This window comes from Galeopterus variegatus, unplaced genomic scaffold (genome assembly GCF_000696425.1).
Source record: "Galeopterus variegatus unplaced genomic scaffold, G_variegatus-3.0.2 Scaffold359, whole genome shotgun sequence".
Lineage (NCBI taxonomy): Eukaryota > Metazoa > Chordata > Mammalia > Dermoptera > Cynocephalidae > Galeopterus > Galeopterus variegatus.
Window position 1 is genome coordinate 521984 of NW_007726470.1, and position 20840 is coordinate 542823.

At 39.3% G+C, this 20840-nt stretch overlaps 1 long non-coding RNA gene across 1 annotated transcript in view; it reads left to right on the plus strand.

Moving 5' to 3' along the window:
- LOC103586652 overlaps positions 1 to 5720 on the plus strand; it is a 70281-nt gene extending 64561 nt beyond the window's left edge. Inside the window, exons 2-3 of the long non-coding RNA XR_550166.1 lie at positions 4717 to 4806; positions 5542 to 5720. This is a non-coding gene — a long non-coding RNA (uncharacterized LOC103586652). The remainder of the gene's footprint in view (positions 1 to 4716; positions 4807 to 5541) is intronic.
- The last annotated feature ends 15120 nt before the right edge of the window (positions 5721 to 20840 follow it).

Sequence of the window (20840 nt, forward strand, 5' to 3'; positions counted from 1 at the left end):
TGTGAGATAGTCCATGGTAGCCATTTGTGAATCTTTTCATGACTTGTAAATACTTTTAGAATACTTATAAAGTGTTCATACATGCACATGCAATCACACAGCTTATGGTAAATGTTACTCTGCAACTTGCTTTCTTTTCCACCAGAGGCTTGTTGTGGACGTCTATACTCTCGTGTGTATGTAGCTGGTATTTACAACTCTAGGCAACGCTGTGAGGTCTTTACCCAAGTTCTACAGGAAACTCAGTGACATAAATAGAAATATCAGCATTGTCTTCCTCATTGTTACTGTCTTTTTTATTTCATTCATAGAGGTCCAAGACATTATCTTTTGGGATGAGGAAGTGTCAGAGAACTTATAATTGTTTCATGTTTCTGTAACACCAGAGTAGCAATGGTTATTTATGCTCTGTTTCTCTTTCCTAGGACATTCTCTTTGCTTTCAGCCTTTCTCTAGATTTTGAGATGCATGCAAAGGAAAGCTGGCAGCCAGAGACACTGTCTGCCTCTCAGGAGTCTCTCTGCAACTGCCAACACTGCATGGCCCCGAGGACGAGGACATAGTGTGTGTGCTTGTGCAAATTTTGCCCACTCTGTGGTTACTGTGTGCAGGACAACCAGGCCCTGAAACACACCAGTCAAGAGCACATGGCCCTTCAGAAAGTACATCACAATAAACAGGGTACACCCAAGATGTTTAGCTATTGGAACAGCTAGCATTTTAGTGAAACTGGCTGGGGTGAGTCCAAGAACAGACTTAGAAGTCACTTTTCTCCTTAAGTCCTAGGCAATTCCTGAGAAAATCAACACCAAATGGGAATCCCGTCCCACACCCAGGACTCCAAAGAGACAGGAGGGAAAAGTGGACATTCACAGCTGTCGCCCAGCTGTCCTCTTCTCTTGTTCTGTGTTGATCACCTGCAATGGCGGGGAAAGAAGCTGCTAGGGGGATGAGGCTGTTCTTGGGATGAGGTGTTCAGGTGTCTCTCTCAACTCTGCCAGGAAGCCAAGATAACAACATGCCCTCGCACCCACCCTGTATTGGTACAAGCGCATGAATAGACACCACTGAGTGAATCAAGACAAGAGTAAGAAAAAGTAATGTATCTTGGAAGAGAAGAGAGTGCTTTGACACCAGTCACAAGCCCCTAAATGCTGTGTAGCACTAACAAGGATAAGGGAGCTCCTTCCGGCTGGAAACAGAACAGCCCTCATAGAGTTATTTGTCACTCGCCCACCATGTTTATTATCGTCTGAGAGCCAGAGAAAGTGGCCATGTTTATGGTAGGTTAAAAGGAAATCAGAACCTTTTACGTGGGATTCGTGAGAGTCCTGCAGCCTGATGGAGATTAAACAGCAAAAGTCACATGGCATGGAGACCCTCACCGACAAACACACATACACATTCTCTAATCACGCTCTGTGTATATGTTATCACTAGGCTGTGAGCTTCTTGAAGACAGTGGTGGTGTCTTATTCATCCTTACAGGAAATGAGATTTATGAAGCAGAAGCTTGATAAACATTTGTGAAATGAACTTCAATCACAGAAGAGAATCTGTTCTGATTGTCAATTTTAAAAAGCAAGTTATTCTTCCCCTAATACCGTTCAGAATCTAGAGTATTAGGGGCTAGACTAGCCAGGGACAAGCAAACATTAAAGATCATGTTATTCCAGCCTTCCCAATGGGTTGGGTAGAGCAGCTATCACAAAAAGCTTCACAAAATGCATGACTCCATTTGTCTAATTTTTTTTTTTTTACTTTCTCACTGAAATTCTTTTAACATGGTGATCAAATCTCCTCCATTCCTCATTTTAAACATGAGACTTAGAATATTTTTTTAAAATGAATGTATGTAGATCCCCCAACCCAGCACCTGGTATGTGTCCCCAAATGCAGTTTCCTTCTTTCCCCCACCCTGTGGGCTTTAATTCATGAAAGTTGGAGTAAACTATGCAGATTCTTTCTTGAAAGCATGATTTGGGAGGAAAAGGGAGCATGAGGGGCAATGAGGAGTGTAGAAAGGAACAGGGGGACAGATACTGTTTTGGTGAACACCCTAGTTTGCTAGCAAACAAGCACACCTGGAAACATCTGCAACAGCAAGGCCACCTGATGCTTACAAACCAGGCTGAGCACATGCAGGACAAGTCCAGCTGACGGGACTCTAACTCAGGACTCCCCTCAGAAAACTCTTTCTAGAGTAGCTTTTTATTATTCCTTTGTATCTAGGTCTTCAATTGCCCACTGTAGTGAGGAAAACATGTTTACAGGCTTTATGAAGAAGCCTATGTTTACGTACTTTAGCAATAAAGTATATAAAGTAATAAACAATAGCAAATAACAGAAAGAGATGAAACATTCTACCAATCCTCCACCCCCACTCCCATTTTGAACAATGAAATTTAAATTGTTTGTGTCAAACTATCGCATTACAGAGAAGCATGCAGATTTATTGTGAGATAATTAAATGTGTCCCTTTATTTGAATGTTCCTTAAATTCTACAATGAGACATAGGAAATGGATAAAAGATTCCTCACATTCCTTAAAAGTAAAGAAACGTGAGGATAAGAAAATGGTATTATGGGTAACTGCTTTTGGGCTAACATAAAGTCTGATATGGGGATTGCCCAGTCTTTGAGAAGTCTTTGACAAATTTGGCATTTCTCAAATTTGTGCAAAAGTCTGAATTAATTAATACTAATTATTTTTTTCCCACATTAGAATCACCTGGGAAGCTTTCATTTTTCTCCAGCTTTATTGAGGAATAATTGGCAAATAAAATTGTATAAACTTAGGGTGTACAATGTGATAATTTGATATATGTATGTATACATTGTGTAATGATTACCACAATTGAATTAATCAACACAACCATTACCATACAGTTGCCATTTTGTGTGTATTGGGAGAAGGGTAAGGATACTTAAATTTCAAGTAGGATAGTAAATTTCAAGAAAATATTCGTTAATTAATTATTTTATTCAATAAATATTAATTGAATTGCCAAGCACTGTACCAAGAACTAAGTTTTTTAAAGTTAATAGCATCTGTGGGTCTATCTTTTCATATGGCTTTGCCTATTAAAACCATAGTAGTATTTTTTTTTTATTCCCTAAAAAATAGACAAAACCAATCGGGATATAGAGGGAACTTAAACTGGTTACAAACACTAACAAATGAATAACATGAACACCCTGAAGGGGTAGGAATGAAAAGTACTGATTTAAGTAACTGTGGAAAACTGTATCTTGACTGGGTACCATCAGGCTAAAGACAAAAAGAACTATTCATAAATGCTATACTCCATTTAGTGAACATGTGTCTCATTAAGTGTTTACTAGAGTTGAAAAAATAAGAAAATAGGTTGTAGATGATCACAACCAGGTTTCTTACTGTTGGAGAAAGAAGTTACAAATAAGGATGGGAAAAGGTTAAAATGAAGTCTCGGGCTGGCCCGGTGGCGCACTGCTACAGTGCGCCGCTTGGGAAGTGCGGCGGCGCTCCCGCCGAGGGTTCGGATCCCACGTGCAGACCTGCGGCTCACTGGCTGAGCAAGGAGCGGGGGCAATGCCGAGGGTTGCAATCCCGTTGCCGGTCCCGGTCCGGTACGGGCGCGACACTGAGGATTGCAATCCGTTGCCGGACGCCGAGGGTTGCAATCCCGTTGCGGGTCCCGGTCCGGTACGGGCGCGACACTGAGGATTGCAATCCGTTGCCGGTCACGAAAAAAGACAAAAAGACAAAAAAAAAAAAAAATGAAGTCTGTGGTGTTGGATTGGAATCCAAAGCATCAATATGAACTCATAACATTACATACATACACACAACACACACGCACACACGCGCACACACACACACACACAAATATATCTATACCCATTAATATTTCTGTATGTATATATACATACAGAAATATTAATGGGTATAGATAGTATTTATGGCTATATATTTATAATACAGTTTATAGAAATATAATTTTCTATATTATAGGAAGTATCGGGGGACCTAGAAGCAATGATAACTACTTTCAAAGAGCATATCTGGTGCCCAGATCTTGGTTTCTAAACAACAGCCTTCACTAAAAGGAACCAGGACTCCTGGAGAAGTGACAAGGCAGGGACAAGGAATAAACAAGATGAGTCTGGAAAATTTTGTGCAGCCATAAAGTAGGAAAGTACTTGAAATAAAATGGGGGCATGTCAAAGCAAAACAAAAACCAATCTGAGTGTAAATGTAGAAAACTCCCCACATTCGTGTATATACTATAAACTTAACTTTGTTTTCCCTTTATAGCTACCCTTAATGATTAACTAAGATTGTATGGAAAGCAGACATCCTGTCTCACCCAATATATCCCGATACATATTTCAAAGCATCCTGTCTCACAAAACAGGAAGGAGCTGTCCATCATGCATGAAGACATCCTATATCCTGTTTGCATCTCTCAAAGCATCTTGTTTCACCCAATACATTTACCTGTATAAACCCCAGCCCTCAGTCAATCATGGAGGCAGCTGGGACTTTACCTTCTGTCTCCCAGTTGTCATCTTCCAAAATAAAAAGGCTTTCCTTTAAGATCTGTCTGACAAGCGTGATTGGTGATCCTATAGCGGTGAGCACTCGGACCTACACAGATCAGGGGTTCCCCCAGAAGGGGAATCCTATGGGGCTCATGTTACCACTTACTTATTGTATTTATTGTTTACTGTAAGCACCCCAACTAGAAGACAAGTCCCCTGAGGGAAGATCTGCATTTTGTTTACTGGATTGTCCTGCGATCCTAGAAGAATGTCTACCACAATGTAAGCAACCAATATACAGTGTTGTAAACCAATATATATGTGTTTGATAAATGAATAAGTAAATATTTGCAAAAGAATAAATACAAAACGGCATAATGTATAGAAGATGCTGCAAACTTAAATGCCTCTGAGGCTTGGCCAGGTAAATTAAATATATGAAGGGGTGTCTGTTTTGTTCACTGACACATCTCATGTGGCCCAAACAGTGCCTGCTATGTAGAAGACACTCAATAAATCTTTGCTAAAAGAATTAATACGAAATACTTTTTAATTAATTGGGTGCAAATTATACATCTGAAATTTTACTAATGTTTAATTGTGTAAACATCACTATATTGACTTATACAACATTAAAGGTAGATAAAACTAAATTTAATGGCCAATGCAAAGATATTCTGCATTTAATACTATTATCTACTCCACACTAAAAATTTCACTTCCTCTTTGATTTAAAAAAAAAAGTTTGTTGCAAGGAAAAGATATTTCTTAGAAATACTGTACTGAGATGTAGCGATAATATCATGTATTGCTGGTGGCAATATTAATTGCTATTGCCTTTCTAGAAAGCAATTTGGCACTCTACAGCATTTGTTAGCACTGGAGTTAGTATTATGACGCCACTTATTTGCTTTGTGAATTGAACAAGTCATTTCACTTTCTTTTATGAACTGAGCAAGTCATAAAACTGAACAAGTCTTTTGTGAACTGAACAAGTCATTTCACTTTCTTTTTCAGTGAAGTGAGGATTTGAAACTCTGTGCTATCCGGGGTCCCTTCCAGCTCTGAAGGTGTGATTCTGTGACCCACAAGTCGATCTCTCACTGAAAAAGCCAGCCCAACATAAAATCCATTACATCAAGGGCCTGCAAAGAGAAAGAGGTTCCTAAAAATATTTTTTTTTCTTTTTAGATAAATTGTGGTAATAGCACTTAACATGAGATGTACCATCCTCATAAGTGTTTCTGTATACAATTCAGTATTGTTAACTATAAACATAATGTTGTATGGCAGATCTCTAGAACTTAACCATCTTACATAACTGAAACTTTATACCTTTTGAATATCAACTCCCCATTTTCTCCTCCCCCATGCACTTCATAGAACACCTAATCATTTAAGATCTTTGATCTATCCCTTGTGATAAGTCCTGTCCTACCATACACTGCTGGAAGTTGAAACACTTTGGTATTATTTTATCCCCACAATTAATCTAGGAAGAAAAACTCCAGAAAGGCATTCTTGGTAGGAATTGCTCCTAAATTCTCATAAGCAAGTGAAAACTGAAACAAACCAATGTCAAAGAGTTAAAAGTTATTTCACAAGAAATAAAATGTTTAGTATCCAGATATTCCCTAATATTTCAGTTAAATATAATTTTTTTCATTAGTTGAACTTCACAGTAACTTTTTGGTAAGTCAGTTTGTCATATCTCACACATACACACACACACATTATTTAAAGAAAATGACTGTAGTCTTTTATTTAAACTTCAATAGAGAATAGTTAAATATAATTTTTTTCATTAGTTGAACTTCACAGTAACTTTTTGGTAAGTCAGTTTGTCATATCTCACACATACACACACACACACATTATTTAAAGAAAATGACTGTAGTCTTTTATTTAAACTTCAATAGAGAATCTATATGCTCAGAAGGAACATCTATAGAAATTATCTGCTTAATTCTCCTTTTATTTGGATACAATTACATTTTATCACAATCATTCATGGAGTCAAGCTATGTGTGTGTGTACAGGCAATAGGGAGAATGCCCTTGTTGGTAGCAGCTGTATTATTCTTAGGATACTCATTCACTTCTTCATTTGATTCACGATTATCAAGGTCCTACTACGTGCCAGGCATTGTACCAGGGCCTGGAAAAGTAGTGTTGAGCAGCACTGTGTTGCCTAGTGGGAGAGACACTTGGTTGAAAGCATGATTAGAATCAGCCCAAGATGTGTTCTCAGAAAAACTCTGTCCCCGGCTGCTCCTGAGCATAGTAGACATGTAGGCTGTGGACCAGAGTCAGAGACTGGAACGGGTGGGGAGAGATGAGCTTTGCCCCAAATGTGTGAAGAGATACATCTAGGGTCCCCAAGACTGTTGTACCATTGGCTTATGCTTTAGGGAAGCATTGCAAAATCCAGCCAGAGCTGGTGGCTCTCCTTCTCGGCTCTCATCATTTGGCTCACCACCTCTCTGAGACTCAGTTTCCTTTTTAGCAAAATGGAATGAGGATTTAATAAAATGAAATAATGAGAGTAAAGTGCCTGGCAAGCAGCTTAGGCCAAAGTGAGGGAGAGAATCAGCATTTATTTCTAAAAGCATGTAGGCTAATTCCAACCATACCTTTATTTCATTTATTCTTTACCACCACCCAATGAGATAGCTACTATTCGTATTATCTCCACTTTACAGATGGGGAAACTGAGGCTCAAAAAGTTGGGGAAACTTGTCCAGGGTCACGCAACTAGTAGGTATGGATCAAAAATTCAAACCAAGGCTGTCTAAGCTCAAATATTATGTTCCTGACTTTTATGCCATGATGCCCAAAAGTCTGAAAAGGGCTCTTTGTTCCCTGACCCAAAGGAATGAGTTAACCTGTAAAGCCTTTTCTTTTGATAGTCTGAGTTCATTACCATTTAAGATTTCTTAACATTATTTCTGTAAACTAGGAGTTGCAAACTGTACCTGTAGCAAATTGTTATAGTCCCCACCACTCCCTTTTGTCTTATACCCAGCCTGCTTCCCACATTTACATTAACCGCTTCTCCCCTTTGACATCTGAACTTATGGCCTTTGCATAAACCTTTTAGATTTCTTACATTTATTCTTTTAAAAAAGAGCTGGTGTGTCCACACAAAGGCTTATAGCAGCTTTATTCAAATAACAAAAATATGGGAAATAACCAAATGTCCATCAACAGGGGAGCAGATAAACAAAATTTGGTAGACCCATACAATGAAATACTGCTTAGCAGTCAGAACAAACTACTGATACACATAGCAACATGGATGAATTTTTAAAAACATTTTGCTGAATGAAAGAAGCCAGACACAAAAGAGTACATACTATATGATTTCATTTATATGAAATTCTAAGCTATAGTAACAGAAAACAGATCAGTAGTTTCAAGGGGCTGGAAAGTGAGAGGGTTGGTGGGAATTGGCCATGGGGACACTGGGAGGTTTTGGGGGTGACCGAAATGTGCTATACCTTGATTGTACTGACGGACACACAACAGTGTGCATTTGTCAAAACTCATTAAACAACACACTTAAAATAGATGCACTTAATTATATGTAAATTATACTTCAATAAAGTTGAATTTTTTTTAAAAAGCATTCTGTGTCTTTTTTTTTATTACTCTTGCTGTCATAACTATGTGTGCAGTTTGTGACTAGTGTGTTGTAAAGGTGTTCTGAGGAGACTGGGCATTAGAGTTGCCACATCCTACAACCAGATCTTTCTGGGAACGATCACATGGGTCTGTTTGGAAGTCAGGTCTGTTTGGAAGCCAGCACAGTTTTTCCATCACCAAGGGATTGCTGCGGAACACCGCCCCCAAAGTTCATTATCTCAGCACTTAATGTTTTGTTTTGTTTTTTCAAAATACAGAAAAGTAATTAGAAGACATGATGGGCAATAACCTCTGTGCCAAATAACCTTGTTTTAATTTGATGATGCTTTTGAGTTGTTCAAGCTCAAATAATTAATTTTAAAACTGCCAGTCTCTTGATAGGAGGTTTTTTTTTTTTTTTTGGAATGTGCATGCCAAGTGTTACAAGGAGTGTTTTTTTCATGGTAAAATCTTAGCCCCCTAAGACACACAATGACCACCGGACCACTGATCTGCTTCAAATATTCGAAATATAATAAGCCTCAAGTTCACAGGAGGAAATTATTGCCTGGCCAACCTCTAGCAGTTGAGGTTTGACTATTTCTTTAGTGACATTTATAAAACCCCGTTGCTTTAATCAGATCATAAGAAGACTGAATCAGGTTTCAGATTCACTCGGGGTTGATAATTGAGCTCATTCCTGAAAGGCCTCAGGAGCACTAAAGCACTGGAGTGAAACGATGGAAATTAGGGATTTGAATAGGAGAATCGTGAACTTTGGTAAAGAAAACATTCTCCATCGGGTGTGCTCATGGAACAAGCTTTGCCGAAACCTAATACAATTAATGAAGGTAAATTTAAGGAAAACACAATGAATCTTGTTTTCTACGGGAGGAAAGAAGAGGAAGGTGGAAAAAAGATCAACCTTCCTTACACCCTTAACTATGTCACTATGGACCCACGTGGAGGGGCCCAGCACTATGTGCCTTTTTGCCAGAGAATACAATGTCCAGTTCTTTCCTCCACTGCTGATAGGGTTTGTCTGTGGAATAGTTGCCCTGACTGAATGAAACCAGAGAAAAATTCCAGGCCATCTTTTGTAAATGTCTGTTCTCCACAAGGGCAGGGCGACTTCCTAAGTGTGTAAGCTGGCTGAAGATCTGAGCAAGCTTAGAAAAGAGAGCCGGCCTGCCCTTGAACTCATGGAGCTGTGCACAGCAACACATACATGGTCCACCCTGGCTTGTGGCCCTGATGCGGAGCCCAAGACTGCTCCAGAAAGGTCACGGTGCATCCAAAGCGCAGGCCTCACGTCTACCTCTAAGTCTCAGCCATTTTGGTAAGGGCAAGTTGCCTTTTAAAATCAGGTTTTTGCTGATGCAACGTTAGAGGATGGTTTCACAAACCCTGGACCCCACCATTAACTGAAAAAGTGGCCAAGTTTTAATCTCTACTATAAGTTGGTTGACGACCTCTGGGGCATTATGTGGAAAATGAATCTGTAAGCCACATAAAATTTGTTCAACTTTCAGACTACTCATTTATGTTTTATACCTTGCACATGCCTGGCATGAAGTAGGTGTTCAATCAGTGATTGCTGAATATGTAGATGTGGCTTCGGATTCCATGGACCTATGCCCTCATGCCATGCCTTCCTCTCTTCTCAAATGGCATTTTTTAAAGCCTAGATCTAGTATGGTAACTAAGATGTAAGCTTTTGGAAATTGTTTGTTGTGATAGTTGGGGTTCCCAATAGAAAGTTTAGATAGCCACAGGGCTTTGAGGCAACATATGAATGGGATGGAAGACACTGGTTCATCTTTCGGTATTGGCACCATTGCCCAAAATCTGAGTCTTTCTAACAATGGATACATTGATGTCAGATAAGGAAATCATAAGGACTTTTAAGAACAGTACTACTTATAATAGTCTATCCCATTGTTAGATTATTTTGTTTAGTATGGGGTTCAAAAATCTTAGACATATTACTTCACAAAATCATAAAATCCACCAGGGTGATAAAAATCAGAGTTGAATGTCTTTTATGGAGTCAGCCAGAATTGAGTGAGGAATCTGCTCATTTATTTAGAGCCTCATCAAGAGTTATCTATCCCTTAGTTCTAAATCCTAGATCACTACTGGGTTTCTAGTGGCAGATGACCATGTGCCCTACCAAGACCTCTTGAAATCACGAACTGAACTTTTGTCAGTTTTCACATTAGGTGTAAGAATGCCTTAATTAAAAAAGCACCTCGGCAAGATGCTTTAATACTTTTATCCTTGGTTTATGTTTTTAATGTCTTCACTTATTTAAGAACTCATTGTGAACATTTGGCTTTGATTACTCTGCACTGCCAAGCCTACCAGTTTTTTTAGATTCGACAAAAAAACCTGGGAAAGCCCATGCTTTCATTGATTCGACATTATCAATAGATAAAGAGGCATTAAAGTATTCTGAAGCTGACCACATTCTGTTTTCTATTTTTTCTGTTCATCTTCATTAATTCTGAAAAAGCTAAGTTTAAATGGCCCTTGTTGGCTTGATGGTCTTGGAGTCTTCCCTGGCTTGTCCAAATCATCAAGCCTGTCCCTTGCTATTTCACCAAGCACCACTGAGCTTCTTTTTTGAGATATGGACAAGTCTGCTCAGACAGAGTGGCCTATCATAGGTTAAATCCACCCCGGTGGGGTCCAACAGAGGCTCAGCTAAACTGGGGATGGAGGAGAAGCAATGTTAGATGGGGTGGTCTCAGGAAATGACATTTGAAGACCCAAGACAAAGGAATTCTCTGGAGTAGGAATAGCATGTGCAAAGGTCCTGAGAAGCCAATATGCTTTATACAAGGGGTCTTCAAAGAGTTCATGGAAAGATTCACATTATCTTTTAATTCTATTTTTCCACAAATTTTTTGAAGTACCCTCATATGCACAAAAAATAGAAAAGACCAGTAAGACTGGTGTATGATGAGTTGGAGGTCACATGGAACAAACCAATCTAAGTTTTATTCTTAATACCCAAGTCTGTCCTCCACAGCTTGGTATAAGTGACAACACCAGCAATGGGTCAAAATCCTATTTCTGGACTTCCTAGACTGACTTATCCTGAACTGGTGGTTGTTTAGATAAAGTTTCTCTATGCTTGGTCTAACTTCTGTGTAGTTTCCTTCTAACATCTGCCTTCCCTTTTCCATCCTTGGCCACCGTGGGCTTCCAGCATGCCTACAATGTCCACATTCCAGAACCGTTCAGGCCAGTTTGTACCTCTCTCCTGACCTGCCAGAACTTCTTGATTTATGATTTAGAGAGTCATCTTCCTGATCATTACCTCTCCTTATCCCTAATCTCTGTTAGTTTCTACCCTCTGTCCAGCTTCCACTTCTGCCTCTTTCTCTCGAGCTGCACTTCTCTGGCTGCCGTCTAAATTCTCTCCTGGTCCAGGTTGCTTCTAAATACACCTTAATGGAGGCCTCATGCCTGGAGCTCACTTCCCCACCCTTAGGACCAGATAGATGGCAAGACACTCAGAGAACCAATGTTGACTTGAAAGCACTGCTGGAATCAGGATAAGGAATTTGGGTTGCAAGATCTGCATATGTCCTCAGAAACAACCTACATGGTATTTGCTGACAAATAAATACCAACTACCTCTATGACAAAACTTTTTTTGGCTCAATTTCTTCTCTGAACTCATCACCTTATTCTCAGAACCACAAAATTCAACATCGTGCTATTTATAGAGTTCTGGTTTATTTTTTGTCTTGTATATATTTTAAATACTGCATCAAAAAAGGATTAAAGTTCTTGAAGAGCAAGAACAGTGCCCTGCATTTTATTTATAAATTTTGTAAGCTTTTTGAGAGTGTTGGACATACATGTGGTGAGTGCCTGATAAATAGTGGTTGATTGATATTTTATTGTTTTAATTCAGCTATGAGTTTTTGGCGCAAGAGCAGAGGTTATGGAAAGTGTAGTCTTTGTGGTAGATTCATGTCACTGGAGCTAAATGCGACCTCTAAAGTGGTAGCTAAAGTTAGAAAACTGGGAGGCTGAGCAGTACAGCACTCCCACATCCCTGGAAGGCCTGCAATCTCACAATTTGGACAAAAGGGCAGCCCTTCCTGCTTTACATGATGATTAGATTGTTCACTCATTTGTTAATTGAGTGAATTATTTTTGAGTCATGAGCACGTACTGTGGGTGAGGCGATGTTCTACACATTATGGAGGACACAAAAAAATTCTGAACCACGATGTCTGGGGTGCCCCAGCTCAGCCTGAATTATGATCAGATAAAATCCCGGCTTTTCCTCATGGAAGAACCTTGAGTAGACAGGATCTGCAAACAATGGGCATCCCACGTCAGTATCTGGCCTCCTGGCTGGACCCCCACCTCCAGGATGGAACAGGTTGTCCTGGGGGAAGGAGAAACCATGATCAGGACCTTTGAATCAGGACACTTAAGAACTTCCCTCTTCTTTTTGTAGCACATATCAAAAGCATTCTAATAAACCACAAGAAATCAGGAGTGAAAAAAGAATGATTTTTAACTACTTCAGGGACACAGACCTTATCTTAATTTGAATTTGAGAATTTACCAATGATCACCAATCTAATTTCAAAAAGTACTCAAAAATCTGTTTCACACACTGGCCAGTTAGCTCAGTTGGTTAGAGCACAATATTATAACATCAAGTTCAAGGGTTCAGATCCCCATATCAGCCAGCTGTCAAAAAAATAAAATAAAAAATAAATAAATATAAATAATAAAATCCTTTTTAAAATGGTCTCTTTCACTACACCATGGGAGCCAATAAATCAGCTGCAGTGGTAACTATGTTTAGCACCCATGCTAAACAGAGGTATCTTTCAGTCATTCATTCAATTTATTGGTTCATTTGTTCATTCTTTCATAAAATCCTTTTTAAAATGGTCTGTTTCACTACACCATGGGAGCCAATAAATCAGCTGCAGTGGTAACTATGTTTAGCACCCGTGCTAAACAGAGGTATCTTTCAGTCATTCATTCAATTTATTGGTTCATTTGTTCATTCTTTCACCTACCCATTTATTTAACAAATGTTTATTGAGTGCATACTATGTGCCAGGTACTGTGCTAGGAACTGTGGGTGATATAAAGGTGAACTGGATATTACCTCTGGCCGTAAAGCACTTGGAGGAAAGAAGAATACACTTAAAGAAATACAGATAAAATATGTGATAAATTATCCAAGAGGAGATACCTGGGGCCTTGGAGGATGGGCAGGAAACAGGTACGTGGAAATGGGAATAGAGTTGAGGATTGGCAGTTAACATGATTTACAATTAACCTGAATGTGGAAAAGTGAATTGTTGCCTTTGACTAGAGCAGAATGTGTATCAGAAAGAAAGGAGTGGAAACTCATGAATACCCAACTAGGGGAGTTTGAGTCACATTCATAGCTGAGGTGACCATATAATTTATCATCCAGACCAAGACACATGTGAGAATGAGAAGGACCATAAAAATAATTAAAATTAGGGCCAAGCCCGTGGCGCACTCGGGAGAATGCGGCGCTGGGAACACAGCAGCGCTCCCGCCGCGGGTTCGGATCCTATATAGGGATGACCGGTGCGCTCACAGCGCTCACTGGCTGAGCGCGGTGTGGCCAGTCTCAAAAAGGACAAAAAAATTAAAATTATATACATTTTTGAAATATTTATTGACCAACACATTTTTATTATATTGGTATATCTTTGTAAAAGTTCTACTGAAAACCTATTTTTAAAATGAAATCATTTACACATACTAAAAGGTATCTATCTATAGCTAGATAGATACCTGGGGACATTCAAGCAAAATTTTTAGTTCTTCCTCATGTTGACCATCTGAACATTTACAAATAACATAACTGGAACAATCATCCTTGGTGCATATCCACCTACTTGAATCAGTTTCTTGGGTGGATCTGTCTTTAATACTATGGCACTAGTATTTTTCAGAAGAAAGTATTGATTTTAGGTTTTTCATAAATTATCTGTTCTTCAAAGTTGCATTTTAAAGTTAGTTTGAAATTTGTGATACTTTTCATTGATTATTTTTTGTACTGTACTTTTTTTTTTTTTTTTTTTTTTTTTTTTTTTTTGTCTTTTTCCGTGTCCGGCAACGGATCGCAACCCTCAGTGTTGCCCCCGTACCAGACCAGGGACCGGCAACGGGATCGCAACCCTCGGTGTTGCTCCCGCGCCTCGCTCAGCCAGTGAGCGGGAACCGGTCTGTATGTGGGATCCGAACCCTCGGGCGGGAGCGCCGCCGTGCTTCCCAAGCGGCGCACTATCCAGTGCGCCACCGGGCCGGCCCTGTACTGTACTTTTAAAATAACATATTCACCCTACATGTCCTGAGGTGCCTGTGTAGCTCAGAGGAAATTATACCGAATGGAAGATATTATCAATTCTTTTTTTTTTCCTTTTTGTCTTTTTTACTGACCGGTAACGGGATCGCAACCCTCGGTGTTGCGCCCGCACCGCGCTCAGCCAGTGAGCGGGAACCAGTCTCCACATGGGATCCGAACCCTCGGCGGGAGCGCCGCCGCACTCCCAAGCAGCGCACTCTCCAGTGTGCCACCGGGCCAGCCCTATCAATTCTATTTTTAAAAATAAATCTTGTAGGGCCAGCCCGGTGGTGCACTGGAGGGTGTGCCACTTGGGAGCGCGGCGGCGCTCCCGTCGAGGGTTCGGATCAATTCTATTTTTAAAAATAAATCTTGTAGGGCCAGCCTGGTGGTGCACTGGAGGGTGTGCCACTTGGGAGCGCGGCGGCGCTCCCGTCGAGGGTTCGGATCCCATGTGGAGACTGGTTCCCGCTCATCCCATGTGGTGACTGGTTCCCACTCACTGGCTGAGTGTGGCGCGGGCACAACACCGAGGGTTGCGATCCCGTTGCCGGTCCCCGGTACGGGTGCGACACCGAGGGTTGCGATCCCGTTACTGGTCAGTAAAAAAAAAGACAAAAAGGAAAAAATAAATAAATAAATAAATCTTGTAAATATTTTAGTGCAAATAATTTATAAAATGTCTTTTTAATCAACTTCATTGAAGTACAATTTACCTATAATTAAAGCACCCATTTTAAGTGCACAGGCACGTACACACATGTCAGCACCAATACAATTCAGCTATAGAATACTTATATTGCAAAAAGTTCCTTTGTGTCCCTCTGTAGTCAGTCTCACCACCCCACAGCCCCTGACCCTGTAGAACCATTGATTTACTTTCCCTTACTACAGATAAGTTTTGTCTGTTATAGAACTTCATATAAATGGAATTATACCATACATAATCTTCTGGATCTATCTTCTTTCACTCCATTTCTGTAGTTTGTTCTTTTTTATTGCTGTGTTATATTTCATTGTATAGATACACCACAATTTGTTTATCCATTCACTTGTTTTCCACTTTTTGAGCAATTATGAATAAAAGTGCTATGAATATTCACGTATAAGTTTTCGTGTGGACATATACTTTAATTTTTCTTGGCTAATATCTAGGAGTGGAATTGCTGGGTCAAGTGGAAAATGAGATTTTAACTTTATAAGAAGCTGCTAAACATCTTCCAAAGCAGCTGTACCATTTTACACTCCCATCAACAGTGTATGAGAACTCCGGTCACTTCACATTCACCCACACTTGGTATTCTGAGTCATTCTAATTTTATTTTTTTATTATTTATTTACTTAGGCAGCTGGCTGGCAAAGGGATCTGAACTCGTGGCCTTGGTGTTATTGGTACCACACTCTAGCAAGTGAGCCACAGGCCAGCCCTGAGTCTTTCTAACTTTATCCATGTTAATAGACGTGTACTGCTGTCTCGTGATTTTAATTTGCTTTTCCCTGATGACTAAAGATGTTAGGTATTTTTTCATATGCTTGTTGGCCATTTGTATATCTTCTTTAGTGAGGTTCCTGTTAAAATATTTAGCCCATTTTTTTGTTGTTGTTTTCATATTTATTTTATTTTATTTTATTTTTTTTACTATTATTTTTAATTGAAGCATAATTGATTATACCTATTTTGAGGGTACAGTATTGACTACCATTATTCGTGTACAATATGTAATGGTCAAATAAATATTATTAGCATGTTCGCTATTACAAATCATAACTATTCTTTGTGTCTCTTACCCAATTTTTCCCTAACCTCCCTCCCCCTTTTCCACGTCCAGTAACCATAGGCCTGCTCTCTCCTTCCAAAAGTTCAATGTTTTACTGTGGTATTTCTTTCTTTCTTCCCTTCCTTCTTTCTTAGTTCCCACTTATGAGTGAGGACAACATGTGCTATTTCTCTTTCTGTGTCTGGCTTATTTCATTTAGCATAATTTTCTCCAAGTTCATCCACATTGCTGCGAACAGCAGAATTTCTTTTTTTTGGGGGGGGGGTGAGTAGTATTCCATTGTGTATATATACCAGATTTTCCTTATCTAGTCATCTGTCAAAGGGCATTTAAGTTGGTTCCATATCTTGGCTATAGTAAATAGAGCTGCAATGAACATGGCAGTGCAGGTACCCCTTCATCATGATGATTTCCATTCCTTTGGGTATGTACCCAGAAGTGGGATAGCTGGACTATATGGTAGTTGTATCTGTAGTAGTTTGAAGAACCTCCATACTGTTTTCCAGAACAGCTGTACTATTTTACAGTCCCACCAACACTGTAGAAGAGTTCCCCTTTCTCTACATCCTCAGCCGAATTTGTTATTCCCAGTCCTTCTGATAATAGCCAGTCTCGATGTCGGAGGTAGGGTCCAGGGGGGCCCTGTAGTCAGCCTCAACCCTCCCAGTCCTCTTACCAGGTTCTTGACTCCACCATAAGAAAGAATTCAAGGGCAGGGTCACAACAGAAAAGTGAGAACAAGTTTAATAAAATAGATAAGAAATACAGGTTGCATGGAGAGAGCGCAGCATGCTCCAGAGACTGAGCAGGGCCCACACCAAGTTTAACACAAAAGTTCAGTACAGGCATCGTCTAACACAAAAGCCAGAAAAACATACTTAAAGTTCAGTACAAAGTGCAGGCTGGCTCAAGAGAACGAGCAGCTGCTGGCTGAAAGTAAGCTAGATACAAAGTAAAATATACACACCTCAGCCAGCAGGTGCAGGTTGCCTCTAGGAAAGTGAGCAGCAACAACCCTGCCTTTGGCTGGGATTAGGCTTTTATAGATTTTCTATCTAGTGAATATTCAGTTATGGGGTGGTTCCCAGTTATATGTACCAGAATGTTCTGTGTTCTCTATTGAGCATGCCCAGCCACAGGATTGTATAAGCCAGCCCCCTGTTGTCTCATTTTCCCAGAGTTAGTACTAAAAATAGGTCTAACTGGCAACAGTAGCTTTCCTCCAGAAGACAGCTCAGAAGAGGGGGGCCAAGACCTCAGGAAGTGTCTGGAAACATAAAGCCATGTCCTGAAACCCGAGCCCAGGGAAACTGAGCACATTCTGTATCAGTCTGATTGGGGCGAGATGGTATCTCAGCATGGTTTTGATTTGTATTTCCCTGATGATTAGTGGTGTTGAGCATTTTTTCATGTACCTTTTGGCCATTTGTATGTCTTCCTTTGAAAAATGTTTTTTCAGCTCCTTTTCCCATTTTTAAATCGGATTCTTTGTTTTTCACCATGAAGTTGTTTGAGTTCCTTGTATATTCTGGATATTAATCCCTTGTCTGATGTACTGTTTGGGAATATTTTCTCTCATTTCGTAGGTTGTCTTTTCATTCTGTTGATTGTTTCCTTTGCTATGCAGAATATTTTTAGTTTAATAGAATCCCATTTATTTATTTTTTCTTTTCTTGCTTGTGCTTTTGAGGTCTTATTCATAAAGTCTTTACACAGTCCTACTTCCTGAAGTGTTTCTCCTAAGTTTTCTTCTAGTAGTTTTATGGTTTTGGATCTTACACTTAAGTCTTTAATCCATTTTGAATTGATTTTTGTATATGGAAAGAGCTACAGGTCTAGTTTCATTCTTCTGTTTATGGATGTCCAATTTTCCCAGCACCATTTATTGAAGAGGCAGTCTTTTCCCTAATGTATGTTCTTGTTGCGTTTGTCAAAGATCAGTTGGCTGTAAGTATGTGGGTTGATTTCCGGGTTCTCTATTCTGTTCCACTGGTCCATGTGCCTGTTTTTATGCCAGTACTATGATATTTTGGTTACTGTAGCTTTGTAGCATAATTTGAAGTCAGATAGTGTTATGCCTCTGGCTTTATCTTTTTTTTTGCTCAGGATTGCTTTGGATATTTAGGGTCATTTGTTGTTCCATGAATATTAGTATTGTTTTTTCTATTTCTGTGAAGAAAGTCATTAGTATTTTGATGGGGTTTGCATTGAATCTGTAGATAACTTTGGGTAGTATGGACATTTTCACAATGTTAACTCTTCCAATCCAAGGGCATGGAGTACCTTTCAATATTTTTGTGTCCACTTTAATTTCTTTCAGTAGCAATTTGTAGTTCTCATTGTAGAGATCTTTTACCCCCTTGATTAAATTGATTCTTAGGTATTTTATTTTTTTGATGACTATTGTAAGTGGGCTTGCTTTCTTGATTTCTTTTTCTGCTAGTTTGTTACTGGAGATTTTTGTGTGTTGATTTTGTATCCTGCAACATTACTGAAATTGTTTATCAGTTCTGGTAGCTTTGGGGTAGAGACTTTTGGTTTTTCTATATATAGGATCATGCTGTCTGCAAAAAGAGACAGGCTGACTTCATCCTTTCCAATCGAGATGACTTTATCTCTTTCTCTTGCCCGATTGCTCTGGCTAGTACCTCCAATACTACATTAAATAGGAGTGGTGAGAGTGGGCGTCCTTGTGTTGTCCCTGTTCTTAACAGAAAAGCTTCCAGCTTTTTCCTATTCAGGATGATATTGGTGGTAGGTTTGTCATATTTGGCTTTTATTGTGTTGAGATACTTTCCTTCTATACCTAATTTGCTGAGAGCCTTTATCATGATGGGATGCTGAAATTTGTCAAATGCTTTTTCTGCATCTATTGAGATAACCTTATGGTTTTTGTCCTTAATTTTGTTGATGTGGTTTATCGCATTTATTGACCTGCATATGTTGAACCATCCTTGCCTTCCTGGGATGAATCCCACTTGATCATGATGCATAATTTTTTTGAGGAGTTGCTGTATTCTGGTTGCTAATATTTTGTTGAAGATTTTTGTATTTATGTTCATCAGAGATATTGGCCTGTAGTTTTCTTTTCTTTTCTCCTCCCCTTCTGGAACACCCATAATTCAGATGTTTATGTGCTTAAGGTTGTCTGTTAGCTGTCTTGGATTTTCTTAATTTTTTTAGAAGTTCTTTTTTTTTTTTTCGTCCACCTGGGTTATTTCAAAAAGACCATCTTTTGAGATCTGAAATTCTTTCTTCTGCTTGCTCTAACCTGCTGCTTAAGTTCTTGGTTGTGTTTTTTATTTCATTAAATGAATCTTTAAGTTCCAGAGGTTTTGCTATATTCTTTTCCAAGGTATTAATCTCTTTATAAATTTCTTCCTTCATATCCTGGATATTTTTTCTCATTTCATTGTGTTCTCTAATTAAGTATTCTCCTATCTGTTTGAGTTTTCTTAAGATTGTTGCTCAGAATTCCTTTTCAGTCATTTCAATGGTTTCCTGCTGTATGGGGTCTGGTACTTGAGAATTACTCTATTCCTTTGGTGGTGTCATATTTTCTTGTTTATTCATATTTCTAATATCTCTACACTGATGTCTGGTCATCTGGTAGAACAGTTGCTTCTTCTATTACTGTGGAGTAGGCTTTGAGGAGAAAGACTTCCTCCTCTTTTTTCAGGCTCCACTGGTGATTCTCCCTGTGTCAGTGCAGTCAAGCATGAAGTGGGCTGCCTGCAGGGTGGCCTTGGCTGCTACTGTGGTGGTGATCCATCCTTGCAGTGGCAGTAGCTGTGGTGGCGGCTGTGATGAACCACCTGCGTGGAAGTGGTGTTTGTGGTGCACTCCTGACTTCTGTTTGGGCAGACAGAGGGCTGTCTGGGGGCTTCCACCTCGGTCCCAGGTTGTGGGTCACTCTTTAGCCCATTTTCCATCTTTGTCTCACTATTGAGTTGTAAAGGCTCACTATAGATTTTAGATACAAGTCCCTTGTCAGGTGAATGCATTGTGAATAATATCTTCTAGTCAGTGGTTTATGTTTTCTCTGTTTTAATGGTACTTTGGAAGAGCAGACATTTTAAATTTTAACAAAACAAAATTTATTCATTTTTCAATTTATGTTTTGTACTTTTTGTGCTATCTATGAAATCTTTGCTTTCCCAAAGTCACAGAGTTTCTTCTATGCTTTTTTTCTTCAAGAAGTTTTACTGTTTAGCCTTGGCATTTAGTTGTATGATCCATTTCCATTGTAATTATGATTCATTTTGGGGTATGGTTTGAGGTAAAGGATGAAGTTCACTTTTTTAGGAATATCTAATTGGAATAGCTCCATTTTCTGGGGAAAAAGCTATCTTTCCTTATTGGATTGATGTCTTTCTTAAAATAAATCTACTGACAATATGTCTGTGGGTTTACTTCTGGTTACATATTTTATCCATTGATCCATCCTTATATCAAATCTACATTGTCCAATTAATGTAGCTTCATCACAAATCTTTAAATCAGGTAGAGTAATTTCTCCAGCTTTTTCTTTTTTTACCAATTGGG